Source organism: Callorhinchus milii, unplaced genomic scaffold, assembly GCF_018977255.1.
Source record: "Callorhinchus milii isolate IMCB2004 unplaced genomic scaffold, IMCB_Cmil_1.0 Scaffold3, whole genome shotgun sequence".
Classification (NCBI taxonomy): domain Eukaryota; kingdom Metazoa; phylum Chordata; class Chondrichthyes; order Chimaeriformes; family Callorhinchidae; genus Callorhinchus; species Callorhinchus milii.
The window spans coordinates 62,692,142-62,704,537 of record NW_024704744.1 but is presented as its reverse complement, the minus strand read 5'-3'; the positions used below and the strand labels follow the sequence as shown (position 1 = coordinate 62,704,537).

The following is a 12,396-nucleotide window of genomic DNA, read 5'->3' as shown; positions in this document are numbered from 1 at the left end:
ATGATAGATGCCCTTTTTCACTACTAATTTCAGGTGCAGTCCTGCTCACACTTGGAGGAACCAAAAGCAGTTAATTTGTGCTGTAGTTGGTTGATAATCAGTGCAGCCAAGTTACATCAACCTCAATAGTTTGTCATGCTCTGCTCTAGACAACAAAGCAAGAGAAATTCTGAAATGGACATGGCAAGTCACGCTCTGCTCCTTTTCCAATCTGAACTATTTTGAGTCAAAAAAGTGACCAATGAAGCAAAAGGGGGAATGAAAGACCAGAGGAGAAAGACTCAGGCACTTGGGTGTTAAAGGGTATCAAGGGGTATGGCGGGTGAAAGGGCAGAGCATTAAGACTAGATCCTCCAAGACTTAATGAACTGGTGGATCAGGTCCAGACACGGTATCCTCCTATTCTTGTTTTCCTACATTAATGGTGACCAACCTGTGGCCAGCAGGCTGGAGGTGGCTGTGGCTAGTCTGCAATTTCTATTGGACAACACGAGGTTAGGAGAAGGAAAATCAGCCAGGATTCCTGCTTCTGATTGCTGTATATCTCCAGCTGGAAGGTGTGTGTTGGTCAATGTCAGCTGAGCACAGTATCACACTCAATTATGATGCTCCCCACAGTTGAATAGTTTTGGACACCCAACAACGCATCTGACATATAAAAAACTTGCTTAAGATAACAGACAGAGGGTGACCAGCACCCCTGGAACTATACCCAGCATGAGCCAACACCTTTAGAAAAGGAAGACAACATCATGAAAACATTTATTGTACAATGTTACTGCGTGGCACACTAAGATGATAATGCAAAATATGTTTACCTAACATGCTCAATTGACAGCAGAAATTTCTTTTTACAAATGAAAATATTCAAAATGCTTTCAGTGAGAGAGACTCGGAGAGCTCATGAGAGCACGGTTTTCATCTGCGGTTTACATTCTGTGGTTTAAAAATTGGGTCAAAGATAAGCTTCATCGATTCTTATGGTGCAACAGACATTTGAATGTGCATAAACTGCATGCAGCAAATCAAGGGATTAAATGTGTACTTAAAGCTGGCCGACAATACAGCAATGCAGAAAATTATGCCGTGTTTTAGAAGGCGATTTGTTTGACGATTAAAGTACGGGATTCATTTTTCTAATGTCTTTACTTGAATTCTTCCCCGGCATAAACCTACGTTGAGAGAGGCTTGAATAAAATGCATCATGGATGGCGTTAACCTACAGGCAAAGCTCATTATTACAAACTCATAGGTCAGATATGCCAACACTGGGATATCCACTGATCAAAACAAAGCCGTACTGGCATCTGGGGGTGGGTGGGAGATTTTGGTTATAACATGAAGTTTATAAAAGATAACGTAATAATGTCACTCCTCGAAGCTGATAATAGCTCATTCTCATCTGCAAAATTTACACAACAAGATGAGGTCATGGTACATATAGGGTCACGCAGCACAAGAAGAGCAGTTTATAAATAGTCACCTCACCTAATAGTTTAGCTTGTGGCAGGCAGGGCAGAGTGGTGATAGATTTGCTATAAATGGCCCATATGTTCTTGGGCAAGTGAGCAGTGGTGGGCGAGGGAGTAAATTTTAAAAATGATCATTGTCCAGTCACCCCTGCTGGAAAGAGTAATCCTGCAGCTCAGTGGTTAGAGCACTCGCTTCGCAAGTGAGAAATCTGGGTTCAATTCTTGATAGGACGAAATGTTGGGCGTTTCCTTAATCCACACGCATCTGTTTACCTAGCAGTAGCAGTAGCTGTTTACCTAGCAGTACCTAGCAACCTGGTTGTTAGTCGATTGGCAGATTAGTTTTCTGGGGGTAATAATTCTTTCAAAAAAATAATAATAATTAATTGGTCACTTCAATCCACAACTGTTTATGGGACACTACTGTGCAAAATTGGCTGCTGTGTTTTGCCCACAAAATATACAGTCAATTCACTTTACAGTGTGTTTGTGAAACGCTTTGAGACATCTTGAAAACCTGATAAGGCGCTATATCAAATGAAAGGATTATTATTATCTCTGGATACAACTGGAAATCATGTGAAGACATGATTGGGCTTGACTGTGATATTTCTCGCACACCACACCACCACAATCAAAGGTTGACAATCATTCAACGTCCAGTTTCATACTTGAAGAATGAGCACTTGGGTTAGATATTGAGAATGCCTGTAGTTGTGGAAGTGCATTCAACTCATTTAGGAGACGATGAAGTGAAAAGATCACAGTTGAAATCTGGAAAGGTTTAAAAAAATCCAAAAAATATAGGCCAATGCAATGTCCAACAGCTTGCACTAACACAGCACCTTTCACTTATGATGAATGTCTCAAAGCACAGTAGTTACCCAGTCATTTTAATCTTTATTTATCACACCTTTATCACATCCAGGCTTCACTATGCCAGTGCCCTGCTTGCTGGACTCCCCAGTTGTTCCCTCCACAAGCTACAACAACAACAATAAGCAACAACAAATTGCATTTATATAGTGGCTTTCACGTCAGGAGGATAACCCTAGGCACTGGTGCAGACCATTCAAATCCCTGCAACCCGTGTCCTATCAACTTTAGTCTTGCTCACCTCCATTGGCTTCTCACCCTCCCACAGTGGATTGAGTTCAAGATCCTTGTTATCATTCTTAAATCCATCCACAGTCTCGCCCCATCTAACGTCTACAAACTCATTCAACCCTATGACCTGATCCATCTCTCCCCTCTTTGAAGGCACAACTCAAAAGCTACCTCTTACTGGGTTTGTGGTCATTTTTCCCTTCCCCATCCCCTCAGTTCCCACTCTCATCTTAGGTCCCCATCCAGGACATCATCCAGATGTGAAAGGCACTGTATAAATAAAAATTGTATTGTACCTGGATAATCAAAGTTAAGTGACATTTCCACTCAATCTACCTTACATGCCATCAGAATCATCGACGGAAGGGATCTTTTCCAGCATCACTTAATGTACCTCGTTGTGGGTCAATCAGGGACGATACTAACCCATGTGTGCAGATGTTCTCCATGATAATAAAATAATAATCCTGGCATTTGATATAGTGTATTTCATATCAAGAAGATGCCCCAAAGGGCTTCACAGAATTTACTGTAATTTGTCGCGATTGTGTATTTTGTAGGCGTACATGTTAGCAATGAAGTGCAATAACAGCTATGAAGTGAGTGACCAATTTTATCTTGAGTATTGTTGGCCAGGAAACTGGGAGAAACTCCTTTCTCTTTTTGAATTGCACTGTGGGATCTTTAACATCCAACTGCACAAGCAGACAGGATTTACAATTAATGTCTCATCTGAAGGAGCGACTTACAATTTTTGTGAAAATGGGAACAACTTTCTGAGGACACAACAAAAGATAAGATGCCATAAAGGGTATATGGACTTTCAGTGTTGGGAAATTTGGCCATGTTTCATCACAGTTATGGAGAAAAGGAAGGTAAATGGATCTGAAAGGATTGCTCTTTAAAAGAGCCACCACAGGCTTGATGGGTTGGCTCTCTTCTGTGCTGTAAATTTCTATGGTTTGATGGTAGAAGCGGCCCTTGCTTATGCAGACAAGCTCCGAATATAAAAGTGAGATTAAAATCTGTTTAATGGGAAACTGTGCTTCTGCATCCCTGAAGCTTGAAGCCGTTGATTTTCAAACCTTTATCACTGTTGGAAACAACGCCAGACCCTTTCAGAAAATTCAAGTAGTTGGTCCCCATCTTATTAAGCTACTACATTTGCATGATATCAGTATGATATCGGCCTCAGCCCACCATACCTCTGCGACTTCTTGCAACCAAACTGGGCTGATTGCTCCATTCCCTCTGCTCAGCTAACACCAGCAAACTGCATGTTCTCCACTGATCTGCCTCACCATCTGTGAGCGAGCTTTCAGATTTTCTGTCCCTGCTCTCTGTAACTCTGTCCTGGAGTTCTTCCACCTCATCTCCCCCACTTTTTAAAGCCAGTGTCAAGACCTTTCTTTTTGATCACGTTGTCAGCCCACCCCATGGCCAATGTAGCTCTCTACGTTCCTTCAGCAGCTCAAGCACCCAGTCAGCTGTGTGAAGTGCTTTGAGACATCCTCCCAATGTACATAAATGCAAACTGTTGTTGTTGGTGCTGTGGATTCCATAGTTTATATTGAGGGCTGAGTCCACAGCACTGATATCAATACTGAAGAACAAGTGGTCTAGAATGTAAAACCAAATAGGAACCACTTGTTGTTCAGAGTTTTGGACTCCCAAATGTTGAAATGATATATTGAACTCCAAGGCTGTCCAAGAATGATTCATCAAAACAATACTTGGGATGAAGTGATTTAACTATGATGGAAGTTAGCTAAATTTGGGTTATATTCCCTACTATTGAGAAGGTTAAGGTGTTTAAATTGACGCATTTAAAATAATGAAGGGAATTGGCAAATGATAAGGGACAACTCTTCATCTGGTAGACAAATCTCTGAGATTTCCTTTTTTTGAGACTGGAGCCCTACCTTATCTATTTGTTGCTCATTTTCTTAAATTGGAAGCTGCTACCTCAACACTCAGCAACTATCTCTTTTACGCTCAGAGGTGGCATTCAGTTTCAGCACTGCAATCAGGGGGCAACAAGTTACATATTCTTACATGTCAAGATCGCTAACATTTCAAGCAATTCGAAAACATAACAGAAAAATGTAATCAAAAGGATAGCAATAGTGTTGGCAGTGCATTTAATTGGGCTTATCGTGTTTGAAATAAAACATTTCTTTTTAAAATAAACATCCAAAGTATCTGGGAGAACAGATCTCAGAGCCAAACCTATAGTTCTGGTGTCCACTGCTTCCAGCACTGAGCTCAGAAACTGGCAACAAAATAGCGTTGGAAGCAGATGAAAATTTACATCTAAATATTAAAATGGCAGCACTGACCTAAAATAGCAAGGTGAACTCAAGCACAAAATACACCCATTAGCATCATGCTACTGTCAAGGCCGATAGCAGAAATAAAATCATAGCCGTGTACCCCTCAACCCCTCCCACCCCAACCCCCCATGGATGATTTTGTCAAATTCATTGCTGTTGTTTTGTTATTTTACTTGATTTATTAGGATGGTGGGGACATAGTAGGAAAGCTGAGGCGTAAAAAGCTGGAAGTAAATTGTAAATTGCTTCTCTAGTTCCGTGTCACAATTTACTCTACAACAATTGTTTTTTTTGGAAATGGGTCATGTTTTGACTTTAGAAAACCAACGCTACAACAATATTGGTTTTAATGCAGTTCCCTACAGCTATTCGAAAAAAAACTGAATTGTATCCGCATATGAGCTGACAGTTTACATTACAGTTTCAAGGCAGTTACATTAGTAGAACTAGCCTAGAGCTATTGTGATCTGTGTACTGTAAATACAGCCGGTGATATCTGTAGACTCTCTCTAGTCGCTGAGATGCTTTTGTTCGCCAAATGTCACAACTATTGACGTCAAAGCGCCAATTTGTTAAATATTTGTTTCAATCCATCCAGTTGATGTTTTGTGTGAGTGTATGTGTGTATGCTATACAATCGTGATATTTAAAATTATATTCCTGTAAATTTAAATCCCACACTAATCTGTGAGCCCGAATATAGTGTCCATGTTAGTGTACATAGGATGCAGAGGATTATGGATCAGTGCATTACAAAAGTCTCAGAGTTAAAATAGGCCAGAATTTTGGTGTATGTCAGACCTCCTCCCAGACTGATTTTGTTTTTGCCACCAGGATACAGGAGCATCAGAGGAAGATCGGATGACCAGGAAGTAGCCACTGAGTAATTGGTCCCAATCTAAAGACCTGGTGGGATTTTCCATGTAATACAATACAAAATTACATTTGTATAGCGCCTTTCATGCTGGGAGGACATGATGGAGGAGTGCCATGTGTTTGAGATGACACATGGGATTGAAGCATATATCTGAAAGAGTGGGGCAGCGTGGGAAGATGGTTCGATTGACAGATATATCCAAAGGCCAGCAGCATCTGACCAGCAAGAGCAGTGGTGACTGGCTCCTGCCATCTCCTGTAACTGCTCCTAGTGTGCTCTGTGGTCGAGAGGGGAATTTATTACCATGTGCTATTGGAGGATGGGGGAGATTTCTGTACAGTGAGGGGATTACTGTGAGCTGACAGCTGTCACAACACAATAAATTAAGCCATGTGCTGGAAAAGGGGGAAAATACAGTGTCCTGACTGCAGGGGCAGAATCTCCAAGACTTTAAATAACTTGAATTCACAGCCGCAGCCCCTCTTAGCAATCAACACAATGCAACCCCCACCCACAAAAAAAAGAAACCTGATAGGGGTGGCATATGCTAACGGGAAATTTCTACATTTGTACAAATACAATATTTGCTGAAATGATGATTGCTGTATACATTGATAAGTTGTGAATCATATTTTATGACAAAAATAAAATTTATTCTCTTTTATTCTGTGTCTGGGTCCTTATAATAGTAATAATAATAATTCTTGCATTTGATATAGTGCTTTTCACATCTTCGAGATGTCTCAAAGCACTTCACAGAATATACTGTAAAGTGAATTGACTGTATATTTGTGGGCGAAACTCGGTAGCCAATTACGCACAGAAGTGTCCCACAAACAGTTCGTGGATTCAGTGACCAAATTATTATTTTTTTTCTTGAGGGATTATTATCAGGCATGTGGAGTAAAGAAACTTGCCCAAGGTTTCACCCTGCTGGGAACCCAAGTCTCTCGCTTGCGAGGTGAGTACTCTATAACCACTGAGCTGCAGGACTCCATACATCTAGTATCATAAATTGAACAAAATTCTGTCAAATCTAAAATGCTTCACTTTAAATTGAATGGGTTTTGCAAAGAGAATATCTTTGCGATTTGGGAGTTTGTTTTTGTATAATTTTAGCTTTACTTTAGTAAAACGTTACTGCTCATAAATAATAATTCAGGACCTTCTCTTTTTGAGTAATACCATGGAATCTTTAAAGTCCACGTGAACAGCCATACAGAACTTTGGTTTAATGTCTCATCTGAAGGATGGCACCTTCAACAATGCAGCACACTCCCAGTCTAAATTATAATAATAATAATTCTTGCATTTGATAAAACGCCTTATCACGTCTTCGAGACATCTCAAAGCACTTCACAGAATAATAATCCTTGTATTTGATATAGCGCTCTATCAGGTCCTCGAGAAGTCTCAAAGAGCCCCACCTTGAAACACTGCAAAGCGAATTGACTGTACATTCTGTGGGTGAAACACAGCAGTGTCCCACAAACAGTAGTAGACTGAAGTAATCAATCTATTCCCTTTCTTTCGGACTATCAGTGCACAATAAAATAAGCAAATATCAACAAACAACGAGCAAAATTGGGTAAATTGGCTGAAGGTTAGAAAAGGGCCGGCTGTTGTCCAAATTATGCTGGGTGAGGAGCACTTGGGGAATTCCACTATAAGCGTTCCAAAAGTTTGATCACAATGAAGAACAACCATTACCTCTTGATTTATCTAAAACCAGAGCCATTTCTGTTTGGTTTCCACCAGCACCTCCTCTCCACTGTACCAAATTCCTGAGCTGCTCACACCAGCTCTTGGAGGCAATGTGCAATCACACCATTTTGTTCAGTTCTTCTTTAAGCTTTTCATCTGGTCCTTGACCAAATTTGTGGTGTAAGAGGTAAATGCCTCCTCATAGGTAAATGTTAGTAAACACATGGGGACTGCTTATTTATTTGCAATGTTTAAATTAGACCTTTCACTCATCATAAGGAACATAAATAGTCATGTTATCACAGACTATGTGCAAGTGCATTGGTGTGTAACAAGGGATCGGGCTGAGTTTTTCAGATTGAGATGGAATGGAGCAATCAAAATATTTCACGTTTTTGGAAACAGCACTTGGGTTTTCATTGTAGATGGGGGTGGGCGGCTGCGGGAGGGTGGGAGGAGGATTGCTATATCTTCAGTATGTGTTTGTCATGGTATCTAGCACTCAGAATGATAGAAAGAAAAAAATGTCCTTTGCGTTGGTTCCTTGACTGAGTAAATCCATGACATCGTAAGAGCATAGTGTCAGAAACTGCTTGAGTTTTCTGGAAGCATAAGTCACTCCACCGGTTATAGATGCCAGCAATGCAACTTCACCTGTCACAATTGCTAAAGGGAACCACTCTGTCTGTCATGGTTGCTAGGAGAGCCACTCTGCTTCTCACGGTTGCTAAGAAGCTATTCCACCTGTCACCACCATTACCAACAACAACAACAAAATTACATTTGTAAAGTGCCTTTCACGTTGAGAGGACGTCCCCGTGACGGAGCCAGGATTTGCAACGAGGGAGGGGCATTAGGTCATGGTGAAGCCACCTTTCTGTCACTCTCTGAGCTGCCTCATAACTCCACTCAGTTCTCTACCACATGGAGGTCCAATCTTTTAGCTGCTGTGGGCTGCATTCCCTATTTGAGAACGGTTCGCAGACCCCATCCAGCGTTGGCCAGCTGGTGGCCTGCGGGCCGAATCCAGAGAGAGAGTGGGGATATGGGGAGGGGAGAGGGGGAAGGGGAAGAGCTCCAGAGAGGGGAGGAGATAAAGAGGGGGAGGGGGGACAAAGAGGGGGAGAGAGGGAGAGAAAGAGGGGGAATGGGGACAGAGAGGAGGAGGGGGGGGGGGGGGGGGGGGACACTCCTCTCCCCCCTCTCTCAGGCTCTCTCTTTCTGCTTCTCTCATACACTCTCTCTCTCTTTCAATTACTCTCGCTCACTCCCCTTCTCACACCATCTCACACTCTCTCTTCCCTCTCACAACTCCACCTCCCCCCTCTCTTAATCACTCTCTCCCCTATCTCCTTCTCTCTCCCCACCCCCCCCCCCCCCCTTCTCTCTTTCACACATTCTCTCTCTATCCCCTCTCAAACTGCAAGGATTAAATGCAAGGATTAAAAAACTCTTTCTCAATCACCCTCTCTCAATCTCCCCTCTTTCTGTTTCCTTGTGAACCCCTCTTTCTCTACCCCCTCTCTCTCCCCACCCCCTCTGTCCTCTCTCTCTACCCGTCCTCTCCCCGCCTCTCTCGCTCCCCCACTCCCCCTGTCTTCCCCCCTCTCTCCCCCAAACCTCTCTTTCTCCCAATCTCTCTCCCAGCGGCATGAGCCGGCGGTTGTTTGCTAAGGACGGGGTTGGTAAGAGACGCGCTTGCCTTCCTGACAGACTGCACTAAAGGCTCTGCGCACTGTGTCCTCCCAACCGCCGGCTCCTGTCGCTGCCCTGGGAGGACTCCTGTTCATCAGGGAGGGAGGGAGTGGGAGTGCAATAGTGGAAATGGTCTCGGGCCAGATAAGATCACCCTCCGGGCGCTAGTGGCCTGCGGGCCACCTGTTGGAACACGCAGTCTCCGATGTGAATGGTGCTGTATGAATAAGATTTGTTGTTGTTGTTGTTTTAAGTAATATGTCACTATCGATGTATTGATTTTAACACAGTGCTGTTTGTTAATATTAGGAAACCTTTAATTGGAACATCCCATTAAAAACATGGAAAGAAAGGTTTGTTATTGTTAGTGAACAGTGTGTGTTATACCACAAGAAGGATGCAGAGAGAATAAAAGGTAACGTAGAATGTTGTACTGTATTTGGACCTTAGGAGGAAAGTTTAGAAGAGCAATGACTGCAGTATTGTCTTTACATTTTGATGTCTTACTTCACACGTACTGAACAAATAATTACATCTCATTCCAAATTAGAGAACATAAGCAAGTAGATGTTAAAGCTCCCATGGCACTATTCAAAAAGAGAAGGAAGTTTCTCTTGGTGTCCTGGCCAAGAATCCCCCAAATACAATTGGTCATTTAAAATTGGTTATTCACTTCATGGTTGTTTGTGGGATATTGGCTTTATATCATTGTTGTTTTTATATTTTACACGTGGAATCCTGTAGCTTAGTGGTTAGAGAACATTTGCCTCAATTTCTGGGCAGAGCAAGTTTCCTTACTACACACGCCTCTGTTTACCTAGCAGTAAGTAGAAACCTGTTTATTAGTCAATTGGTGGATCTCTTTTCCGGGGGTAATAATCCCTTCAAAAAAAAATATTTGGTCACTGAATCCACGACTGTTTGTGGGACACTGCAGTGCACAATTGGCTACTGCGTATCGCCCACAAATATACAGTCAATTCACTTTACAGTGTATTCTGTGAAGCGCTTTGGGAGGTCCTCCCGACGTGAAAAGCGCTATATCAAATGGAAAGATTATTATTATCATTATTCAATTCACTTTTCAGTATATTGTGTGAAGCGCTTTGAGATGTCTCAAAGACATGATAAATTATATTAAATGCAAGGATTATTATTATTATATTTATTATGAAATTGGTGCCATGTTGACCTACAAAATACATTCACTACACATTACTGTATATCCTGTGAACTGCTTTGAGTTGTCCTCTCGATGTGAAAGGTGCTATATCAAATGCAAGGATTATTAATATATACAGGGTGAGTATATTGCAATTTAATAATCTGCTAAATTGGCATGATGTAGGTCACATAAACCAGAAGCTTTGTAGTTCAATCTTGGTCTGTGCCCAAGTTAAATAATCTCAGCTGGAGTTTGGGTGTGGGTTATGCGGAGAGGAAGGGAAATTGTTACAACTGTTACAATCAGAGTCACAAGTGCCTAAGGAGATGAAAAATCTGTCAGGTTTCCCACTCCTAATTGCTGCACAGTGACCTCTATTTGTAAGTGCAAGTGTGTGGATGGATGATGAGGTAGGAGAATATTGGGATAGATGTGATGTTCCCCACAACAACATAGTCTCTCTATCTAGCCTCACTGTTGGTGGAAATTCTCTCATCCCACCCATTAATGGGAAGGGGGAGAATTCTAGTACCTGGATTCATACATGAATCATACTGTAGCTCAGTGGTTGGAATGACTTCGCAAGCGAGAGACCTGGGTTCGATTCCCAGCAGGGCAAAACAATGGGCAAATTTCCTTACTCCGCACGCCTCTGTTTACGTAGTAGTAAGTAGAAACCCGGTTGTTAGTCGATTGGCAGATCGCTTTTCCGGGGGTAATAATTCCCTCAAAAAAAAATTGGTCACTCAATCCACTCAATCCACAACTATGTGTGGGACACTGCTGTGCGCAATTGGCTACTGCGTTTCTCTTTGACATGTCTCGAAGGCGTGATAAGGCGCTACATCAAACGCAAGGATTATTATTATTATGAAAAGGACACTTGGGTAAAGGGCAAGAGGGCTTTCAGTACCCATGGACCTCTTACCTGAGATACAACACAGCCTTCAGGTAAACCACACAAATAATGGGTTTGTGAAGCTGCAAACAGGGCAGACTGACTGCTCCAGAAAAGGGTTTAGCAAATAGATTCAGAAGTGGTTAAAGGTCAACAAAACAACTCTTGAAAGCAGCGACACATTTGTTAGTAATTGGGAGAGGGTATTTCCCTGAAGGGAATTAATGTTCAACAACAACAAAATACAACAAAATTACAATTGTAAAGCGCCTTTCATGTCGGGAGGAAGTTCCACACACTGTTGGGCAGAGTATTCTTGAGAGATAAGGTCAGAATGTTCCCTGCTGGGACAGGAGTGTGCAGAAAAGTGGAGGAATGCATTGGTGTGTCCGTTCTTCACAATAACAAGATCCTAAAATCAGGGTGACCGGGATAGCTCTCCCCCTGGATGAGATGTTACCCTCTTTCTCTCATTGATGAGATGGCAGTTCTTCTTTAAATCTTATAAGTCACTAAACATGCTTTAGGTGGTATATTTTGTGGGCAAAAATATAAGTTTCGCCCACAATATATACAGTCAAATCACTTTAGAGTATATTCTGTGAAGTGCTTTGAGACTCTAAGGCATTATATCAAATGCAAGGATTATGATTATTATTATTATAACGTGTTAAATAAAGCTGTTGGTAGACATCCAACAGCTTTATTTAACATGTTATAATAATTATATTTTAAAATATTCAAACTCTATTTTCCATTGGACTACAGTAGTTTGTCTAATGCACTTTTTTAAATCTGTTCAGCAGCATCCCTGGTGGCCAATGTGTTTTCCCGGTGCTGTACCAAACTTGTGGAAGACTGACAACCCAGACACACATCTTTAACGTTGGAAAGGATAGTTTCTAAAGTGTGTTCAATGTTAAGTTCGTTTTTTGAATAAAAATTACATTTGCAATAAGTTTAGAGTTTGTTGTTCCTGAGATGTTACGTAAAATTACTTTACCTCTGGGGGAACATTTATTTCAGAAATAAAATGTTGAGAAATGAACTGCATAACTGAGAGTCATCATGTATTATATCAGCCATAGTAACAGTAGCAATTTACCTGCAATCTATTTACATTATACTTTATTATACTCTGTTAT

At 41.5% G+C, this 12,396-nt stretch overlaps 1 long non-coding RNA gene across 1 annotated transcript in view; it reads left to right on the top strand.

The window, feature by feature from the left end:
* Positions 1-6,398, top strand: part of LOC103181778 — a 29,919-nt gene extending 23,521 nt beyond the window's left edge. The window contains exon 3 of the long non-coding RNA XR_488241.2: positions 5,747-6,398. This is a non-coding gene — a long non-coding RNA (uncharacterized LOC103181778). The remainder of the gene's footprint in view (positions 1-5,746) is intronic.
* The last annotated feature ends 5,998 nt before the right edge of the window (positions 6,399-12,396 follow it).